At 38.8% G+C, this 11,831-nt stretch overlaps 1 long non-coding RNA gene across 1 annotated transcript; it reads right to left on the bottom strand.

The window, feature by feature from the left end:
• Positions 1 to 5,048: 5,048 nt before the first annotated feature.
• Positions 5,049 to 6,273, bottom strand: LOC144585984 (uncharacterized). Its single transcript, XR_013540645.1, has 2 exons — positions 6,132 to 6,273; positions 5,049 to 5,679 (listed from the first exon to the last, which is right to left on the bottom strand). It is a non-coding gene; the product is annotated as an uncharacterized LOC144585984 (long non-coding RNA).
• Between the last annotated feature and the right edge of the window lie 5,558 nt (positions 6,274 to 11,831).

Genomic DNA, 11,831 nt, shown 5'->3' with positions numbered 1-11,831 from the left:
GATAGATAGATAGATAGATAGATAGATAGATAGATAGATAGATAATATACATGATCAAGACCTTGCCTTTGCAGCCCACAAAGAAATGAGCCAATCAGATATACATATCTACCTTAGCCTCACCATAGCCATCTTGCTTTCTGTAACTTGCTTTCCTGCATGAAAATTAAGTTTAGTAGACAAGAATAGACAAAGGAGGGAGGCCGCCTACATTCCGTTCCTTGCAAGTAACTAGTCTAATTGGGAATTTGTCCTTGGTTACCGATAAGAGACCTGGGTGTCTAATATGGACTGCCCATTGTCTAGGCACCTGCAGCCCCTCCTTTCCTCCTCCTTCTCCATACCCCTTGTATGAGTACCAGCAGGATTCTTGCCAGTCTGTTGGTGGGAGTCAATAAACAAATAGATAATCCAGGCATGTTTTCCTCTTTTGCCTTTTCTAGATCTATATGTAGATTGGTACTTTTTCACTTCCTTTCTCTTTATCTCTCTGAATTCACTTCCTGCTTCTTCTTGCTCTTCCATTTCTGGCTGTTCCATCCAGCAGCAATTAAATGCTCGTAAGTCAAAAGGGAGCCCTGGAGAGCCTTAGATTCTGAAAGAGAGGATAGGGAGTTTTCTATTAATTTATATTAAGTAATTCAGCTGCTGAACACAAGGAGACTGAAAGTTTTTAGAGGCACTCTATACATAGACTAATGGACAGAAAGACTACCAGTTCCTAATCCCTTGCAGCTGTCACGGAGCTTAGCCACTTGCATGCATTTTCTCTGTCTTCTTCACCGAAACAAAATGGCTGACCTGGGTGTTATTGGATTTTTTCTAGCATGCTCATAACTGATCAGTATATGTGTTTATGATGGTATTTGTGTATTACCAAACTTGGAGGAGAGGAGAGACATTTCTGTGAATTGGGAAACTCAAATGATTGGTGTGGAAGGTTAGGGTGAACCATTTCATCAGTTTGGGGAAGGTAGTAAACAAGGGTGACAAAATTGTGACAACTTTTGCATAGGTTAGATATAGGCTGATTTTGCATAGCTTAAAATGGACTGAGTTAGAAATGTATGTATGTGAATTAATGTTTTAATGTACAGTACTATATATATATCATAGACATCAGGCTTTGGTACTCTATAGGTAGGGACAGCACCAACAAGGAGAAAGTGGGGACGGCTGATATAAAACTTTTACCTTACAATAAATGTTCTACTATACAGTTTTTTTAGGAGTTAACAGCACTATTCTTTCTGTCTTGCATTCTGATACCAAAGAATTCCTTTCTAACATTAATAAGGTATAAGTAGTTTGAAAGACATATTATCTCATTTGTCTTCAAAATATCTTACTGCCAGTAGGAAAGCGCATCTTCTGAACTTGGTGGTAAAAAAGTATTCTTCCTGATTTTCCTTCAAGCTCACATCACAACTGAGAAGAATCCATTGAGCCGGATTTCTCCACCTCAAAACCTCAAGAGTTAACAAGTAAAATATAGCTAGAGACTTAATTCTCAGAGAGGATACAAATTTCCCTTGAGATTCCATTAGCATGTGTAGTCATCTTTCATTAGAAAAAGGAAGCATGAGTCTTAAAATACTGAGATACAGTTGGAGTACTGCTTGATTCGTAAGTTAAAAGTTCCCATTCACTGTGCAGTCAGACCAATTCTCAATTAAATTAGCATTTCTTTTCAGAAAGTTTGATGCTCATGAACTTTGAAAGTTTGGGCTTTGCAACAATTGCTGTAATTCTTCATAGCATGTGCAGTAGTAGAGAACGGTAGAGAACACACTGCTTGTTTCCTATAGCAGCTTTAGCGCACCATTCCTGTATTACAGAATGGAACATGAGTATATACGGATAATTCCAAAACTCAGAATTGTTCAAATGAGGAAATATAATCTCTCCATTTGAAAGGAACAGGTCATTTAAAGCATAGCCTGGACAGCCCTCCAGATTGGTGTTCACACATAATGTTTCACTCACATTCCACACTGGATAAGGGCAGAACACCCTCCTCAATAATTTCCCCCATTTCCTTGAGAAGGGGAGTGGGAACAGAGTGTTTTAGGAGATCAACAGTGACAGGAATCTTGCTTTTAAGACTGAGATAGAACTGGGTTCTTTTTAGTATGCCCAGAAATGCTCAATAATGCCTGGGAGATACAGCACTTGATGGGTTTTAATGCAATCCTAACCAAAGGTATTGACTTTAAGGCAATGGTTCCTAGATGTTAGTCCAGATGTTCTTGGACTAAAACTCCCAGAAGCTTTTGCCACTAGCAGTGCTGGCCAGGATTTCTGGGAGTTCCAGTCCAAGAACCTCTGGAGGCCCAAGGTTGGGAACCACTGCTCTAGGGAGTTAAGTTTAGGCATAACTAGGCCTTAAAGCCTATTTAGCCAGGCTTTTCCAGGACTTTAGAGATGCCACCCAGTTTGGAGCTTTGCCTGCACAGATTCCAAACTTTCATTTCTTTGTATTCTCGAAGGCTTTCATGGCCGGGATCTGATGGTTGTTGTGGGTTTTTCAGGCTCTTTGGCCATGTTCTGAAACACGGCCAAAGAGCCCCCCCCCAAAAAAAAACCCCACAACATCCATTTCATTTCTTTGTTTCTTTAAGTAGATCTCTAAGCATTCTAGAACTAGAGATATAAGGCAGAATGTGGAGTTAGTGCTTTGGCCTTCTGCTTCAGAAAAAACAAGCCTCTCCATATGATTACTGATGAAGGGAGCCATCCGTAGCTTAAAAGGGACCCAGACCCGTGGAAATAAAAGTACAGCCAAATGTCCCAGGCTGCAAAAAATGAGAGAAGAGGCAGCCCATAGCAGTGAATGCCAACTGAGTGGTTATGGGAACTCCACAGTCTCCAGGAGGAATTTCTCTTATCCCTGATATTATGTCTCTGATTGCATTTCATGCTTTGGTGGCAGTTTTGAATCAATGAACAAAAATTCTGCTGGCATAAATTTATGCAGAAGAAGCTGGTGGTACCATCAGCTGGCACTGGTGAAAGGCAATTTGAATTAATTAAATGCTTCCCACCACCACCTCCATTTTCAGTGACAAGGCTCCCTAGAGCTTTCTTTTGCCCTGGAGATGCCTTTGGGAACCTCAGGACAGGGCTGGGGAGAGTTTAATGTCCAAAAATAGCTGCCAGGTTCCAGTCTTATTGATTGCGATCCAGCAGGGACGTTTGGCAATTAAGGGCTCCCCCAATTCCCAAGGCTCCTAAAGGCTTCCCCAGGGTGAAAAGAAGTCTTAGAACCTAAAACAGGGAAATTTGTTAATTGATTTAAATTTAAATTTAAATTTTACAAGTGCCAGCTGATGACACCATCAGCTTCCACCACATAAATTTGCAGCAACAGGATTTGGGCCAATGACTGTTAGGATTCCACAGTTTTGTCATTCTATTAGTCTTTAGCCACAATTACAGGTCCATGTTGTATCTTTTCAGCCTGAACATTTATGACTAAACAGATTATTATAGGGATATCAACGATCTTTGGTGTTTAAAGTTTTTGCCCTAAATTCACAATCACATAAATAAACGGAAAGGAAATCCCTGTAACACTATACTATATAAAAAACAAGGGTCAGCAGTTCGTACTTTAGCGGCCACTGAACACCATATTGTTTGCATCAAAGCAATTTACTGGGACATTTTATTTCCAAATACAAATGTAAGTATCATAAGGCAGGTGAGCAGGCAGCTACCCCTCTTTTGGGTAAAAATATCTTTTTTTCTTTCATAGAAATATGGAAGATACATCACAGTTTTACATTTTATTTTTTATACTGTGAATGAAGAAGCATAAAATCATAAATATACCAAATAAAGGTTGTTCCTGATGAAGTAAGAATGAATTATTGATATTTCATATGTTAATGAAAAGATTTATGATACAGTTCTAAACCAGCTTGTGTCCTTTTAAATTCCATTGACCAGCGAGATTGATGAGCAGGCAAATGGGTGTGGGGTTGTTACAGCCATAATTTCCAGATTATTTTCAGATCATTAATACATCTTCTAAAACGAGGAAAGCTGGTGCTGAAAATAAAGGTGTCTATTGTACAGGAAAATGGTTTTTTTTAAGCTTTAATTTTAAGAACTATTGGAGTATGCCAATTCAAATGTAATTATATTAAAAAGGAACCTTTTAAATAAGAGAGGCACATCTGAATAAATATATTGCTCCCTCAGTAAAAAAAGTAATTTATTTTCATTCCATTTGAGCACTGTTGTAAATTTTATCTCCCTATCAGAAGTGAAGCTTATATGATTTAGAGGCTCTGTTTCCTTTGTGGGGTAATCAAAGCATATAAACAGATTGGAAGTGTTTTCTTGTTAAGGGCAAAACTAGTGGGAGAGTCCATGTGTCAAAGTTGGTAGGGCTACACTGTTTCTCTTTTTCTTTCTTTCTGTTCCTCCTTCTGTACCCTCTATCTTCACCCTCCAGAGTTCTTGTTTTAGTAGGGATGTGCACCGTCTCCAGACGAGCGTAGAAACACAAACTGAATCAGGACTATATGTGGGCTGAACTGCAGTGTGGAACAAATACTGTATCCCCTGGTTATTAATGCAGTAGAGCAGCACCCTACATGGATCCTGGAATTCTTGGGGTTAAAAATGAAAAATTGAAAAGCTACACCATGTAAGGAAAGGAATGCTGAAACTTACAGTATCAGGAAGACTGAGCTAGCACCAAAGGAGAAGGAGATTCACAACAGATCCTCCCATTGGAACATAAGACTTCTCCTGAACACTCTGATTGCTGAGGCACCAAGGAAGGCAACTGAGTGGGATAACTGAATCTGGAAGCCATTCCCCATGTTTTTTTTTTCCTTAGCTGCCTTGTGAAATGAGGAACTTACATCAATGTAACACATTGCCTTGGCTTTGTCTTTTTCCCTTCCAAAAATCTTTGTTACACTATTAAGACCTTGTGTGCATGGTTTAGTCAGAAAAACGTCCATTCAGGATGTTAGGTTCTGTTTTTCTTTTAGTCTCCTTTGTTGGAGTCATGAAATGAGCAGGCTGATGGGCTTTGTGATGATCAACAGATAATTAGGATAGCAAATAGTCTCTTAGAGACAGAAGTTAAAGAAGCCAGCCACACACACAGGGATGTCTGCCAGCAGTGCTCCTGGCGGGCGAGTAGTAGAAGAGGCAGAATAACACCAAATGGGTTCCCAATGAATTCTGCCTTGCCTCCAGGAGGACTGTGCTTTTATTAACCTTACACGCTCACAGATAGTGGACAGTATACAGATAGGCTACAGAGTTCAGGTAGGACAATGGTTACATCATGCCATTATAATTGGCCCAAGGAAAGGCAATTAAGCAAGCTCTCTATCGCCTATGAGAAAGAAAAAGAATGGGTAGTCATGCCCCTCAGAAGCAGATCTGGCATCATCCAGGAGGGTTTGCCCACTACTTTAGATTAAGCCAACAGTTTAACAACTTTGAGAATGACACCCCCACACTCCTTGGTTTCTCTATTCTTACTGGTGGGGTGTTGTGACTGCCAAAGTTCATGACTGCTACCTCCAGCTTCTCTTCTTTCTTCAGTTCCCAGGCTGGGTACCAGCAAATAATTCTGATGGTGCTGTTTCTGCCCCAAGTTACAGTCATGTGCATTTTGTGTGATTTCTTCTTCATGGAGATCTGGAAATACTGATATGAGCACAGAGAAGGAATGAGTTGGAGTATCTTCAGAAGGGCACAAGGTCAGCCAAGCTCTGCTTTGTATGCCCATTAAGAAGACATGAACAAAATTAGGGGATCAGTGCATATGTTCTTTTTCTTTTTTTGAGGTACATAGAAGCTGTACTACATCCCTGAAATGATGCAGATGACTGGAGGACAGGGAAGAGTTAAATTTTATCTTGAACCATCAAGAGCTATGCTCATCAGACCAGCGGCCTAATTTATTTAGTAAATTTTTCACACTTTTATGAGATGCCAATAAGAAAAACATGGTACAACTGCACCCATGTCATGTGCTGAGTGCTGTAAAATTAGAAGTACCTGTATCAGAAAAGGGCTGGTTTGTTGTGAGTTGAAGACTTTGGGTCATAGACACTGTGATGGGTATATGAAAAGACACAATAACAAAAGAGACTTACTTAGAGCCATGATATGAATGCTGTACTCCTTTGGCAAGAATTAATGAAGGCTCTTTGGAGATAAGGCAAGACCTGCATTGTCTTGCATCGGAAAGCTCCAATTAAAAATGCTAAAATGAAAGCTTATCTTTGAGTTGTCTGGCTGTGAAATAATAGAGAGCATAGATAATCAGTGATATTAAAATGTTTTCTATCAGTATGTGCATAACTTTACATTGTAATGTTTTTCTACTGTCCACACGTAATGTTATATTTTAATGAGGCCTAATAGAACATTCTGTATAAATCACCAGACACCTAACTTGCTTATGCAGATGTTTTTATTTAAATTCATTCTACTTTTTTCTTATTTTTGAATTCTTTCAAATGGCATGGTTCTGACCATTCAAAAGTTGAGAAGTTGTTATATTTTCTTTCTAAGGCCTGGAATTTTTTGAACTACTATGGAACACTTTGAACAAAAGAATCCTTTTCAAAAGCTGGAGTTTTTGGATCCTGAGGTATTCATTGGATTGCTAGAAGTGCCGGTCCTTTATAACAAATATTTGGATCTGCTTAAGTCAGCTAAAATGCATAATACTGGCTCATGTCAGAGTTTAATACTTAATACAATTTTCTTGCATTCTTTTTAGAAATTCTATCTGTATGGTGTGTTAGAAGACTATATACAGTAACTATTTTCCTTTTATATAGTAATGAGTATTTTCCATTTGTATGCACATTTTGTGTTGGCTTAATTTTTGGTGTCATTCTATCTAAGTGGCCACTCTCTGTTGGAGTTCACTGGAGCAAAATATTGGATTAAAAAGAATTATTCATTCGGGCTGTTGTTTGCAAAGGTGGAATATTATATAGGGAGATTTTATATGCTAGTTAAGAAACTCTGATGGTTGCTCATCACTGTTTTAAAGCCACTGGTCAGAATACAGTATAGGCAAGGTGAATGCCAATGGAGACAGCAATTCCACCCTATCCCTGAGAAGTTATCTCATGGAAAAACCATTGAAAAGAATGGTTTTTGCACAAGAACACAATTGCTTGTTTTCATACAGGAGGAGGAGTTTCCTGATGTGCCGAAATTCCAGGTCATACTTTCTAGGCTCGATTGGCACAACTGAGTATGGTCCAAGACAGGACTGTTGACTGTTTAAAGAACTGTTCCTTGGTAATCATCTACACTTCAACAGAACATCAATCATTTAAATCTGCATGAATCAGATAATAAGTATGGGACATGGTGGCGCTGTGGGCTAAACCGCAGAACCCTGTGCTGCAGGGTCAGAAGACCAAGCAGTCGTAAGATCGAATCCACGCAACGGAGTGAGCTCCCGTCGCTTGTCCCAGCTCCTGCCAACCTAGCGGTTCGAAAGCATGCAAATGCAAGTAGATAAATAGGGACCACTTCGGTGGGAAGGTAACAGCGTTCCGTGTCTAAGTCGCACTGGCCATGTGACCACGGAAGATTGTCTTCGGACAAACGCTGGCTCTATGGCTTGGAAATGGGGATGAGCACCGCCCCCTAGAGTCAAACACGACTGGACAAAAATTGTCAAGGGGAACCTTTACCTGATAATAAGTGCAATAACAGCACTGAAGGGGGAAACGGATATCAGGATATTCATGTTGGTGGCTGTATTAAACTACAACATCTCCATCTCATACTTCTCCAAAAATGATGCCAAAGTTTTGTTCTACATTTGTACTATGTATTTGTTCCATAAACACCAGATTTTGCTATGTAGTCAAGTATACACTTTTTGGGAAATGGGGGTGGAACAAACTCTGGGTTTTGTGAAACAAAATGATACAAAAGTTGATACCAAACTTTGACATTTGTTTTAGGAGGTAAGAGAGGGGGATACTTCACACAGCTCTTGTGGATGTTACAGCAGACATGTGTCTCTGCAAATGGCAAAGGAGACTGGCACTTATAGGATGACATTTTCCAGTTTCTTATCAGAACATGCCTATGCACAAACCCACACACAAATACAGATTTTTACACTATCTATGATTTTTAATCTTGGATATCTAATTTTTACATGACTTTTAATACTGTTTGAAATAAGATATCTGTTGGAACCCCCCCCCCTTTTTTTTTTTGGTTAATCAGTTGTGTTCTAAATAATCAGTTCAACTCATGGACATGAAATGTGCAGCCTTCCTGATCTTGCCAGATTACAACTCCCATCAGCTCTGAAAAGCATGGCCAATTTGTCAGGGAGGATGGAAATCGTTGTGCAGCAGCACCTAGAGGGACTTTCTTTCCCTACTTCTCCTCTAACTGATCAATTAACTGAACGTTTATTTCAGCCTTACTGGATGCCAAGTAACCTAAGCCCACAAACAAGCCCTGCTAAAGTATGGCTGTTGCTTAATGGTGCTTACTGGAGATGAGCTTGTTTTCATTCATTCTTTTTTTTTCTGCCCACAATCTAGTGGCTGGTTACATCTAAGCCCACATTTCAGCCAAAATCATGAGCTCTCTTCTTCTATCATGAGCTTTCCAGGGGTAGATAGTGGAGGACATAGTTCCTCCTTTATGGAAATGGTATGTAAGGTCGAGTTTACATCTAGGTATTCATGACTGGACTGAAATATTTACCAGAGTGTGGAAAAATTTATTTTTGTGTACTGTGATGCCCCATTCTTCATTGTACCAAATGGCATACTAGATCTCTATCTAACTCTTTTTAACCTGATCCAGCCCATTACGATTTAGCCCATATAGACAATCCTTCACTCTCTGGATGTTTCACTGGTTGGTTTCACTTCTGTGAAAGGATCAAAAATTTCCCTGCACATTTTAATATTGTATTTCTATCTCAGCAAGTTCTTAAAACTCTTTACAAAAAGAAACGTTATTTCAATGTCATGTTGTCCCAGTTTTAGACCAACTAAAGAGAAATCCTGTGCAGTCAAGATGAAGAAGACATCTCATTTTTGAAACTTCCACCTCACTGCCTTGATAAGTGCATTTTTAACATGATGAATAATATACTATACCTGATCACATGGCCAAGGCTATGGCAATTTTAATGCCCTGCCTTCCCCTCAAAACTTTCTGCAGATTCCATTCAAAACTCCTACTTCACAACTCTGAACTAAAAATGCGGGGAGGTGACATTCGTGGGCTCTCTTTCATTTTTTAAATGTCTTCTGATTTGGTCATTTAAAATGATTTGACATATGTTTTTGAAGTGTACCTATGCATCCATGAAAGTTAAGAACCTCTCTCTCTCTCTCTAAGATAGAAAGAGACAGACAGACAGAAAAAAAATCCATTCTGGCTTCTACAAGCTAGGACACATTCTCTTTGCACTATTCATTTACAGTTACAGTGCTGGAGTCGCTGCCAAGCCGAGGCCTTGGGCGGCGCAACTCACTCTTTGCCCCCCCCATGGATGGTGCGGGACCCTACCGGTCTCACGAGAGTTGTTTGAAGAAATGGGAATCCATGGCTATATAAGGGGATTTACCCCTTCTTACCGTCCCCTTCTTTTTCTGGCATCGGGAAAGAAAGAGGCCAGCTGCTGGTCCGCGAGTGCCATCTGCGTCTTTAACGAGGCTCGTGTGTTCCTGAAGGGAGGGAGAGTAGCATTGGCTCCCTCCCAGAGTTCTCTTAATTGAATTAATTTTTACTATAATGATTCATTAAGTGTATTGCTTTAGTAAAGAGAATTGTGAGTTTGCCGGGAGCCCCGAAGGGGGTGGCCACGGCAGCCCACTCCGCGCCAGCCGCTCTCAGGCACAAAAGGTGGAAAAAAAGAGGAAGAACCAATAATATATTAAGAATTTAATTTGATTTACGAGGTCTAAAATCAAGTTGGTCTACAGTGGGGTGGCTTGGGGTTCTGGTACTAAGAGGTCTTAAGCTGCTGATATCTTGTTAGGGGCCCCCATGCTTCCGGATCACATTTTGGCAGGAATGGGTGGCGTGATTCCTTGCCTTGATGGGTGGTTTTTTCAAATGCCTCCCCCTCAGCTATTCCTCTCAGTTTGCAGTGTTTGGTATTAGACCCATGGACTAAAGGGATGACTAGGCCTATGTAGCAAGGCTTGATTTTATATATATTTTTTTTATTTTCTTAAATTATTTAATTTATTAATTATATTCATTCAATTCTATTCTTCTTCTTTAATTTATTTTATTTATCTTTTATACTATATATATATAAGGTAAATAAAATAAATTAAGGAAGAATAGAATTGAATGAATTTAATTAATAAATTAAATAATTTTAAGAAATAAGAGGAGGGGAAGAGGAGACTTAATTTATTGTTAGTATTTAAATAAGTGAATTATTATTAAAATTTTACGATCACAAGTAATTAATTTATCTTAATAGCTCTCAATTGATTATCAGAGAGGTTTAATAATTAAACTAATTAATTTATTCAATAATTTAAGATAAAAGTGTTTTGATCATTTGGAATTAATTATTAAACTTAATACCAATAGCAAGTTGTAAGGATCCTCAAGCACCAGATAGATTAATTAGGAATTTGAACAGTTAAGGGCTTATACTTGAGTTTAGTTAGAACCTTGCCTGTTTTGGTCCATGTGGTTGGTGTGCCGTCTGTAGGTCACTTAGTAAAGAACCCAGATCATAGTGTGTCCTTAATTAAGAGCAGTGTCAGCTATATTACTGGGTAAGGTTAGATTTTGAACCCAGGTTCTAAAGCACTAGGAAATAGGAACTTACTTATTATTGGCACCAAATGGATTGTTATGCAACTAAGGTGTGCTACTTAAGGAACCCAGGTCATACTGATTGCACATGGTCAAAGAGCAATAGTCGCTAGCCTTCCTTTTACACAACCTTAGTACATTATCCTATTTCACTTCTAAGTGAACTACATTGAATGTTCCTTACTGCTTAAATAAAGAAAAAGGTGCACAGAGAAAAATATAAAACAAATTAAGGAATCTGCCTGCCTGAAGAAATCTATCATCCTCCAATCATTTCTTGTACACTAAAATCTACCTATCTACCTCTATCATTGAGGTGCAGCAATGTGCTGTAGGATCAATAGCCTATTCAATGGAGATTCCCCACTTATATAATCTTCTAACATAACATAGATTTATGGGTTTTTTTAAATGGGAATAAAAACAATTTTAACACCAAAAATCTTCATGTTCTATTTTAAGCTGAAGGGTTGCTTTAATTCTATTTTTCTTGGTAACAGCACTGTTACGTTGTGATTTACAGGTTTTAGAATCCGGTGCACTCCAGCCCAATCCATATAAAAAGAATAAGCCTCACATATTGTATGAGTTTGGGTAAGGGTTTGCGGGCAGGCATAGCTACATTAAGTGGATGTAATTCACTAAACCAAAGCTTTTAATATAGGAGTACCAACGTTTTAAATAAAATGGATAAACATCAGGTAATCACAAAACACATAGTGCAGAGTATGTAACCCACTTAATTAGAATCTAAAAGAGTGTTACAGCTGATCATTCACAGCAAAATAAGTGGGAAAATAAGTTGTAGGAATGAGAAGAACTTATTGATTGATGAAGCTGAAAGACTGGCTTGGGTACAATAAAATATCACTGAATAAAGCTATTGCTGTGAAAGTCATATCAGCCCATGAAGGTGCCAGGCTATGAAAGGAGAGAATGTTAAGAAGAAATACTTTTAAATGTTTCTAAGATTTCCACTTTTAGGTAGGTTGTTACACGCACTGCAC

Source organism: Pogona vitticeps, chromosome 1 (assembly GCF_051106095.1).
Source record: "Pogona vitticeps strain Pit_001003342236 chromosome 1, PviZW2.1, whole genome shotgun sequence".
NCBI lineage: Eukaryota > Metazoa > Chordata > Lepidosauria > Squamata > Agamidae > Pogona > Pogona vitticeps.
The sequence above is the reverse complement of the archived record's forward strand: the minus strand, read 5'-3'. Positions and strand labels throughout refer to the sequence as shown.